Genomic DNA, 10,106 nt, shown 5'->3' on the forward strand with positions numbered 1-10,106 from the left:
AAGGCCACTCCGTAATCATGTCTCAACACAGACAAAACATGAACTGTGTCCAAATCACAAAAATGACCAAGCGTACTTCTCCCTAGATAATATGAATGACCTCTGCTTCTTTCCTAATTACAGCTTTAGCCTCAGTATAATCTTCCTTCCTCCTAGGGAAGATTTATTAAGATGCCCGATTACAGAATTACCCCACTTCACCACCCACTTCTTGAGAGAATCCAATTAAGAACAAAGTCTCTGTTTCTTAAATCCTCCTCAAGATCACCGAACACAAGCCCAAATCCTATAATAGTTTAAGGGTCTGTTTCATGTGTTGCCTAGGCTATGGTCCTCAGTTATTCACTCAGACATTAACCTAGGTGTTCCTCTGAAGTTATCTTATAGATGTGATTAAGGTCCCAAATCAGTTGACATTATGTAAGAGAGAGTATTCTAGATAATCTAGGTGAGGCTGGACGAATCAGGTGAAAAGTCTCAAGAGCAGACCTGAGGTTTCCCTGAGGGGAAGAGATTTCACTGTGGGCTGCAGCTTCAGCCTGTGCTGAAATTTCCAGCCTGCCTTTCCTGACAATAGCCCTCCCTATGGGTCTTGGACTTGCCTAGCCCACCTCACAACTGTGTAAACTAATTCTTTGCAGTGAATCTCTTAAAAGATCTCACCAACAGGTTCTGCTTCTTTGGTTCCAACATCTTCATATTGAGATACCCATGATTCCCCATGGTGAGTTTGTGAACAATACAACCAACTTGTTCATCCCTGGATGTGCTTCCGATGATCCTTGGCTGAAGACGTTAACAGCACTTCATTAGATTATTGTGAGGAACATAGACATACTGCACCTGGAATGAAAAATTCCCACAGCTCTTTATACTTGTAATAAATTAATATCATCCCCATTTTACAAGGAGGACATCAAATTTCAGAAAGGTGAAAGGATTTGCCCAAAGTCACACAGCTGGTGAGTGCAGAGCTGAAATGTGACAAGGGCAAGCCACAAGTCCCTGTGAGGGAGGGAGGGGGTCTCCTGCGTGGATTCAGAATACAGTGTCCTGACATAATTAGGATAAATATTTGACCCTACAGGTGGCCTTATCATTCTTTCTAGTCTCTCCCATTATGGACCAAGAGAAATTTTGAGGTTCTACTTGAGATGTGCTCCTTTTACCATGCAGCATCCTCCTTTCTATGCAGAAACAACATGTTTCTATGCTTTTTTTCTGGATCCAGACTTACCTGCTTTATATCTTAAATAAATCACTTACAGTTTGGCAAATGGTCAAAACTTTTCCTGATGGTGCTTCAGAATTTCACCTACTAATATTACAGTTAAAAGAATTCAACTCAAATTAGGGAGTTAGGATGTTAAACACTCAGGATCAGAACTGTATCTTAGATGGGAAGTTGAAGACCAGTCTCAGATTTCACATCCAGTGGGATGCAGGGGAATTCCAAGCAGGCAATGTTACTAGCTAAGAGATAGAAGATGAGCTTTTCTGTCCTTAACTTGACTTTGTGTCCCTCCTTTTCCTGCAATCACACAATGAACCTTGTTCTAGTTGCTTCTGTCTTCAGGTCATAATTTTAACATAAAGTAAAATTATTAGTGAATTAAACTCAGAGGAGTGGTGTACCACTTTGACAAAAACCAATTTGTAACCTTTGTCTAAAAGGAAAATAAAAGACCCTTTTCATAAATTAATGGTGGAAATGAAATTTGCAGTTTAAAATATTAATTTAGACCAAAAATTTTCTATTTTTTTTAAACATCTTTATTGGAATGTAATTGCTTTACAATGTTATGTTAGTTTCTGCTGTATAACAAAGTGAATCAGCTATATGTATACGTATATCCCCATATCCCCTCCATCTTGCGTCTCCCTCCCACCCTCTCTATCCCACCCCTCTAAGTGGTCACAAAACACGGAGCTGATCTCCCTCTGCTATGTAGCTGCTTCCCACTAGCTATCTATTTTACATTGGGTAGTGTATATATGTGAGTGCTACTCTCTCACTTTGTCCCAGCTTACCCTTCCCCCTCCCCGTGTCCTCAAGTCCATTCTCTACATCTGCGTCTTCATTCCTGTCCTGCCCCTGGGTTCATCAGAACCTCTTTTTTTAAAGATTCTGTATATATGTGTTAGTATACGGTATTTGTTTTCTCTTTGTGACTTACTTCACTCTGTATGACAGACTCTATCTAGGTCCATCCACCTCACTGCAAATAACTCAGTTTCGTTTCTTTTTATGGTTCCATTGTATATATGTGCCACATCTTCTTTATCCATTCATCTGTTGATGGACACTTAGGTTGCTTCCATGTCTTGGCTATTGTATATAGTGCTGCAGTGAACGTTGTGGTACATGACTCTTTTTGAATTATGGTTTTCTCAGGGTATATGCCCAGTAGTGGGATTGCTGGGTCATATGGTAGTTCTATTTTTTGATTTTTAAGGAAACTGCATACTGTTCTCCATAGTGGCTGTATCAATTTACATTCCCACCAACAGTGCAAGAGGGTTCCCTTTTCTCCACACCTTCTCCAGCATTTATTGTTTGTAGATTTTTTTGATGATGTCCATTCTGACCAATGTGAGGTGATACCTCATTGTAGTTTTGATTTACATTTCTCTAATGATTAGTGATGTTGAGCATCCTTTCATGTGTTTGTTGGCAATCTGTATGTCTTCTTTGGAGAAATGTCTCTTCAGGTCTTCTGCCCATTTTTGGATTGCGTTGTTTGTTTTTTTAACATTGAGCTACATGAACTACTTGTAAATTTTGGAGATTAATCCTTGGTCAGTTGCTTCATTTGCAAATATCTTCTCCCATTCTGAGGGTTCTCTTTTCGTTTTGTTTATGGTTTCCTTTGCTGTGCAAAAGCTTTGAAGTTTCATGAGGTCCCATTTGTTTATTTTTGTTTTTATTTCCATTTCTCTAGGAGGTGGGTCAAAAGGGATCTTGCTGTGATTTATGTCACTGAGTGTTCTGCCTATGTTTTCCTCTAAGAGTTTTATAGTGTCTGGCCTTACATTTAGGCCTTTAATCCATTTTGAGTTTATTTTTGTGTGTGGTGTTAGGAAGTGTTCTAATTTCATTCTTTTACATGTAGCTGTCCAGTTTTCCCAACACCACTTATTGAAGAGGTTGTCTTTTCTCTGTTGCATATTCTTGCCTCCTTTATCAAAAATTAGATGACCACATGTGCGTGGGTTTATCTCTGGGCTTTCTATCCTGTTCCATTGATCTATATTTCTGTTTTTTTGCCAGTACCATACTGTCTTGATTACTCTAGCTTTGTAGTACAGTCTGAAGTCAGGGAGCCTGACTCCTCAAGCTCCGTTTTTCTTTCTCAAGATTGCTTTGGCTATTCGAGGTCTTTTGTGTTTCCATACAAATTGTGAAATTTTTTGTTCTAGTTTTGTGAAAAATGCCATTGGTTGTTTGATAGGGATTACATTGAATCTGTACATTGCTTTGGGTAGTATAGTCATTTTCACAATGTTGATTCTTCCAAACCAAGAATATGGTATCTCTCTCCATCTGTTTGTATCATCTTTAATTTCTTTCTTCAGTGTCTTATAATTTTCTGCATACAGGTCTTTTGTCTTCTTAGGTTGGTTTATTCCTAGGTATTTTATTCTTTTTGTTGCAATGGTAAATGGTATTATTTCCTTAATTTCTCTTTCAGATTTTTCGTCATTAGTGTATAGGAATGCAAACAATTTCTGTGCATTAATTTTGTATCCTGCTACTTTACCAAGTTCATTGATTAGCTCTAGTAGTTTTCTGGTGGCATCTTTAGGATTCTCTATGTATAGTGTCATGTCATCTGCAAACAGGGACAGTTTTACTACTTCTTTTCCGATTTGGATTACTTTTATTTCTTTTTATTCTCTGATTGCTGTGGCTAAAACTTCCAAAACTATATTGAAATGGTTTCAGTTTTTCACCATTGACAATGATGTTGGCTGTGGGTTTGTCATATATGACCTTTATTATGTTGAGGTAGGTTCCCTTTATGCCTACTTTTGGGAGAGTTTTTATCATAATTGCGTGTTGAATTTTATCAAAAGCTTTTTCTGCATCTATTGAGATTATCATATGGTTTTTCTCCTTTAATTTGTTAATATGGTGTATCACGTTGATTGATTTGCATATATTGAAGAATCCTTGCATTCCTGGGATAAACCCCACTTGATCATGGTCTATGATCCTTTTAATGTACTGTTAGATTCTGTTTGCTAGTATTTTGTTGAGGATTTTTGCATCTATTTGTTCATCAGAGATATTGGCCTGTAGTTTTCTTTTTTTATGACATCTTTGTCTGGTTTTGGTATCAGGGTGATGGTAGCCTCGTAGAATGAGTTTGGGAGTGTTCCTCCCTCTGCTATGTTTTGGAAGAGTTTGAGAAGAATAGGTGTTAGTTTTTCTCTAAATGTTTGGTAGATTCACCTGTGAAGACATCTGGTCCTGGGCTTTTGTTTGTTGGAAGATTTTTAATCACAGTTTCAATTTCAGTGCTTGTGATTGGTCTGTTTATATTTCCTATTTCTTCCTGGTTCAGTCTTGGAAGGTTGTGCTTTTCTAAGAATTTGTCCATTTCTTCCAGGTTGTGCATTGGCATTTAGCTGCTTGTAGTAACCTCTCATGATCCTTTGTATTTCTGCAGTGTCAGTTTTTACTTCTCCTTTTTCGTTTCTAATTCTGTTGATTTGAGTCTTCTCCCTTTTTTTCTTGATGAGTCTGGCTAATGGTTTATCAATTTTGATTATCTTCTCAGAGAACCAGCTTTTAGATTTATTGATCTTTGCTAGTGTTTACTTCATTTCCTTTTCATTTATTTCTGATCTGATTTTTATGATTTCTTTTCTTCTGCTAACTTTGGGGTTATTTTATTCTTCTTTCTCTAATTGATTTAGTTGTAAGGTTAGGTTGCTTATTTGAGATTTTTCTTGTTTCTTGAGGTTGGATTGTATTGCTATAAAGTTCCCTCTTAGAACTGCTTTTGCTGCATCCCATAGGTTTTGGGTCGTCGTGTTTTCATTGTCATTTGTTTCTAGGTATTTTTTGATTTCCTCTTTGATTCCTTCAGTGATCTCTTGGTTATTTGGTCATGTATTGATTAGCCACCACATGTTCGTATTTTTTACAGTTTTTTTCCTGTAATTGATGTCTAGTCTCATAGCACTGTGGTCGGTAAAGATACTTGATATGATTTCAGTTTTCTTAAATTTACCAAGGCTTGATTTGTGACCCAAGATATGATCTATCCTGGAGAATGTTCCATGAGCACTCACGAAGAAAGTGTATTCTGTTGTTTTTGGATGGAATGTCCTATAAATATCAATTAAGTCCATCTTGTTTAATGTGTTATTTAAAGCCTGTGTTTCCTTATTTATTTTCATTTTGGATGATCTGTCCATTGGCGAAAGTGGGGTGATAAAGTCCACTACTCTTATTGTGTTACTGTCAATTTCCCCTTTTATGGCTTTAACATTTGTCTTATGTACTGAGGTTCTCCTATGTTAGGTGCATAAATATTTACAACTGTTATATCTTCTTTTGGATTGATCCATTGATCATTATGTAGTGTCCTTCTTTGTCTCTTGTAATAGTGTTTATTCTAAAGTCTATTTTGTCTGATATGAGAATTGCTACTCCAGCTTTCTTTTGAGTTCCATTTGCACGGAATATCTTTTTCCATCTCCTCACTTCCAGTCTGTATGTGTACCTAGGTCTGAAGTGGGTCTCTTGTAGACAGCATATATATGGGTCTTGATTTTGTATCCATTCAGCCAGTCTATGTCATTTTTTTAACAAATATATATTTTTTAACATCTTTATTGGAGTATAATTGCTTTACAATGGTGTGTTTGTTTCTGCTTCATAACAAAGTGAATCAGCTATATATATACATATATCCCCATATCTCCTCTCTCTTGCATCTCCCTCCCACCCTCCCTATCCCACCCCTCTAGGTGGTCACAAAGCACTGAGCTGATCTCCCTGTGCTATGCAACTGCTTCCCACTAGCTATCTATTTTACATTTGTTAGTATATATAAATCCATGCCACTCTCTCACTTCATTCCAGCTTACCCTTCACCCTCCGCATGTCCTCAAGTCCATTCTCTACGTCTACGTCTTTATTCCTGTCCTGCCCCTAGGTTCTTTAGAACCATTTTTTTTGATTCCATATATATATATGTGTGTGTTAGTATACAGTATTTATTTTTCTCTTTTTGACTTACTTCACTCTGTATGACAGTCTATGTCTTTTGGTTGGAGCATTTAATCCATTTACATTTAAGGTAGTTATCGATATGTATGTTCCTAATACCATTTTCCTAATTGTTTTGGGTTGGTTTTTGTAGGTCTTTTTCTTCTCTTGTGTTTCCTGCCTAGAGAAGTTCCTTTAGCATTTGTTGTAAAGCTCGTTTGGTGATGCTGAATTCTCTTAACTTTTCCCTGTCTGTAAAAGTTTAATTTCTCCATTGAATCTGAATGAGATCCTTGCTGGGTAGAGTAATCGTGGTTGTAGGTTTTCCCCTTTCATCACTTTAAATATGTCCTGCCACTCCCTTCTGGCTTGCAGAGTTTCTGCTGAAAAAAACAGCTGTTAACTTTATGGGGATTCCTTTGTATGTTATTTGTTGCTCTTCCCTTGCTGCTTTTTATATTTTTTCTTTGTATTTAATTTTTGATAGTTTGATTAATATGTGTCTTGGCATGTTTCTCTTTGGATTTATCCTGTATGGGACTCTCTGCACTTCCTGGACTTGATCGACCGTTTCCTTTCCCCTGTTAGGGAAGTTTCAACTATAATCTCTTCCAATATTTTCTCAGACCCTTTCTTTTTATCTTCTTCTTCTGGGACCCCTATGATTCAAATGTTGGTGCATTTAATGTTGTCACAGATGTTTCTGAGACTGTCCTCAATTCTTTTCATTATTTTTTCTTTATTCTGCTCTACGATAGTTATTTCCACTATTTTATCTTCCAGGTCCCTTATCCGTTCTTCTGCCTCAGTTATTCTGCTATTGATTCCTTCTAGAGAATTTAAAATTTCATTTATTGTGTTGTTCATCATTGTTTGTTTGCTTTTTAGTTCTTCTAGGTCCTTGTTTAACATTTCTTGTATTTTCTCCATTCTATTTCCAAGATTTTGGATCATCTTTACTATCATTACTCAGAATTCTTTTTCAGGTAGACTGCCTATTTTCTCATTTGTTTGGTCTGATGGGTTTTTTCCTTGTTATTTCATCTGCTGCATATTTCTCTGTCTTCTCATTTTGTTAAACTTACTGTGTTTGGGGTCTGCTTTTCTCAGTCTGCAGGTTCATAGTTCCCATTGTTTTTTGTGTCTGTCTCCAGTGGGTGAGGTTGGTTTAGTGGCTTGTGTAGGCTTCCTGGTGGAGGAGACTGGTGCCTGTGTTCTGGTTTGTGGAGCTGGATCTTGTCTTTCTGGTGGGCAGGGCCATGTCTGGTGGTGTGTTTTGGGGTGTCTGTGAACTTAGTATGATGTTAGGCAGCCTCTCTGCTAATGAATTGGGTTGTGTTCCTGTCTTGCTAGTTGTTTGGCATGGGACGTCCAGCACTGAAGCTTGCCGGCCATTGGGTGGAGCTGGGTCTTAGCATTGAGATGGAGATCTCTGGGAGAGCTCTTGCCAATTGATATTATGTGGGGCTGGGGGGCCTGTGGTGGTGCAATGACCTGAACTCGGGTCTCCCACCTCAGAGACTCAGACCTGACACCAGGCTGGAGCACCAATACCCTGTCTGCCACACAGCTCAGAAGAAAAAGGAGAAAAAAAGAAAGAAAGGGAAAATTATTAAAATTAAAAAAAGAGAGAAACAAAGCCAATAAACAAAACCAGAAATGATAATAAGAGCTAAAAACTAAACTATGATAAACATATAATTCAGAAACAATCAGTCACAGACAGCAAACCCCAAGTCTACCATTGCTTCCAAAGTCTACTGCCTCAATTTTGGGATGATTCATTGTCCATTCAGGTATTCCACAGATGCAGGGTACATCAAGTTGATTGTGGGGATTTAATCTGCTGCTCCTGAGCTTGCAGGGAGAAATTTCCCTTTCTCTTTTTTGTTTGTACAAGTCCTGGGGTTCAGCTTTGGCTTTGGCCCCACTTCTGCATGTAGGTCAACCTCAGGCATCTGTTTCCCATCCAGACAGGAGGGGGTTAATGCAGCGGCTGATTGGGGGCTCTTGTTCTCTCAGGCCAGGGGGAGGGAGGGGTAGTATAGTCATAATTGGAATGTAGGGCGAGCCTGCAGTGGCAGAGACCAACATGACATTGCAGCAGCCTGAGGCACACCATGTGTTCTCCTGGGGAAGTTGTCCCTGGATCTTGGGACCCTGGCAGTGGCGGGCTGCATAGGATCCCCAGGGGGCAGGTGTGGATAGTGGCCTGTACTTGCACACAGGATTCTTGGTGGCAGCAGCAGCAGCGTTAGTATTTCATGCCCGTCTCTGGGGTCTGGACTGACAGTCACAACTTGCGCCCATCTCTAGAGCTTGCTTAGTCTGTGTTCTGCCTTCTGTGGGTACACAGGGAAGGAATCCCCTCTCCTTATGTGCCCAAGAACAATGGTCTCTTGCCTCTTCAGCAGGTGCAGACTTTTTCCCGTACTCCCTCCGGGCTAGCTGTGGTGCACTAGCCTCCTCAGGCTGTCTTCACACACCAACCCCAGTCTTTTCCCTGGGGTCTGACCTCCGAAGCCCGAACCTCAGCTCCCAGCCCCCACCCGCCCCAGTGGGTGAGCAGACAAGTGTCTCAGGCTGGTGAGTGCTGGTTGGCACCAATCCTCTGTGCTGGACTCTCTCCGCTTTGTCCTCTGCACCCCTGTTGCTGCGCTCTCCTCCGTGGCTCCGAAGTTTCACCCCCACCCATCCCCCGTCTCCGCCAGTGAAGAGGCTTCCTGGTGTGTGGAAAATTTTCCTCCTTCACAGCTCCCTCCCAGAGTTGCAGGTTCCATCCCTATTCTTTTGTCTGTGTTTTTTCTTTTTTCTTTTGCCCTACCCAGGTATGTGGGGAGTTTCTTGGCTTTTGGGAAGTCTGAGGTCTTCTGCCAGTGTTCAGTAGGTGTTCTGTAGGAGTTGTTCCACATGTAGATGTATTTTTGATGTCTTTGTGGGGAGGAAGGTGATCTCCATGTCTTACTCCTCTGCCATCTTGAAGGTCCCTGCACCAATAATTTTCTTAAAAATCATTAATTTCCTGCCATTGATTTAGTACCTAAAACTGTCAATGTAAATGGAATGTGTCATTATAGCTTACATCTTTGAGCATCCTCTAAGAAATTATTTAGATAGAACTCATGTTACTTCTAATTAACATTTATATAATTCTCTAAGAAGCTGTGTATTTTCAAATTCTTTGGTTCTGACTTTTAACTGTTTTCTCCTGACACAACCCTAGTTATTGTGCATTGGTGAGGTTTTACTGAAAACGCCAAGCCTCTACCATCTTGCAGTAATGAAAGATGCTTCACAACAACAACAGAGTCCAGAGTAGTAAAGTAAAAAGAAGATGGACTTTGTAATCAAATGGATAAGTGTTCAATAATGATTTTACCAGCTGCATCATCTTGGGCAAGTCACTCAAAATACATGAGCTTTAGGGTACTTTACTATAAAATGGGATAAAACCTGCTACATGCTAGTTAATATGATAAAATAAAATGGTAAATAAGTACAAATTATAAGATTTAAATACAGGCCAGTGTCTGGCACATAGCAATTATTTCCAAATGAGAGCAACTATATAATGACAAATACTAACTGTGCCTAGGCCAGGGACAGCCTATAGCTTTTTTCTTATTCAGCCAACCTTCTCCCTGCGGCAGTCTAGGTATGTGGGAGCCTGTGAGTCACAGAAGCACTAATTGGTCACTAGGAAGTAGAACACTTTGAGGAGCGTTGTATCAGTCAGATATTTTTTAATGTAGCTAACCACTCCAAAACATAATTAATAACTTTAAACAATGTTTTAGTATTTTCTTATGATTCTGTAAGACAGTAAATTGTGCTAGGTCCCTTTGGGCAGTTGTGTCTGTGCCAGCTCAGATGTTTTCAGGTG

Source organism: Phocoena phocoena, chromosome 10 (assembly GCF_963924675.1).
Source record: "Phocoena phocoena chromosome 10, mPhoPho1.1, whole genome shotgun sequence".
Lineage (NCBI taxonomy): Eukaryota > Metazoa > Chordata > Mammalia > Artiodactyla > Phocoenidae > Phocoena > Phocoena phocoena.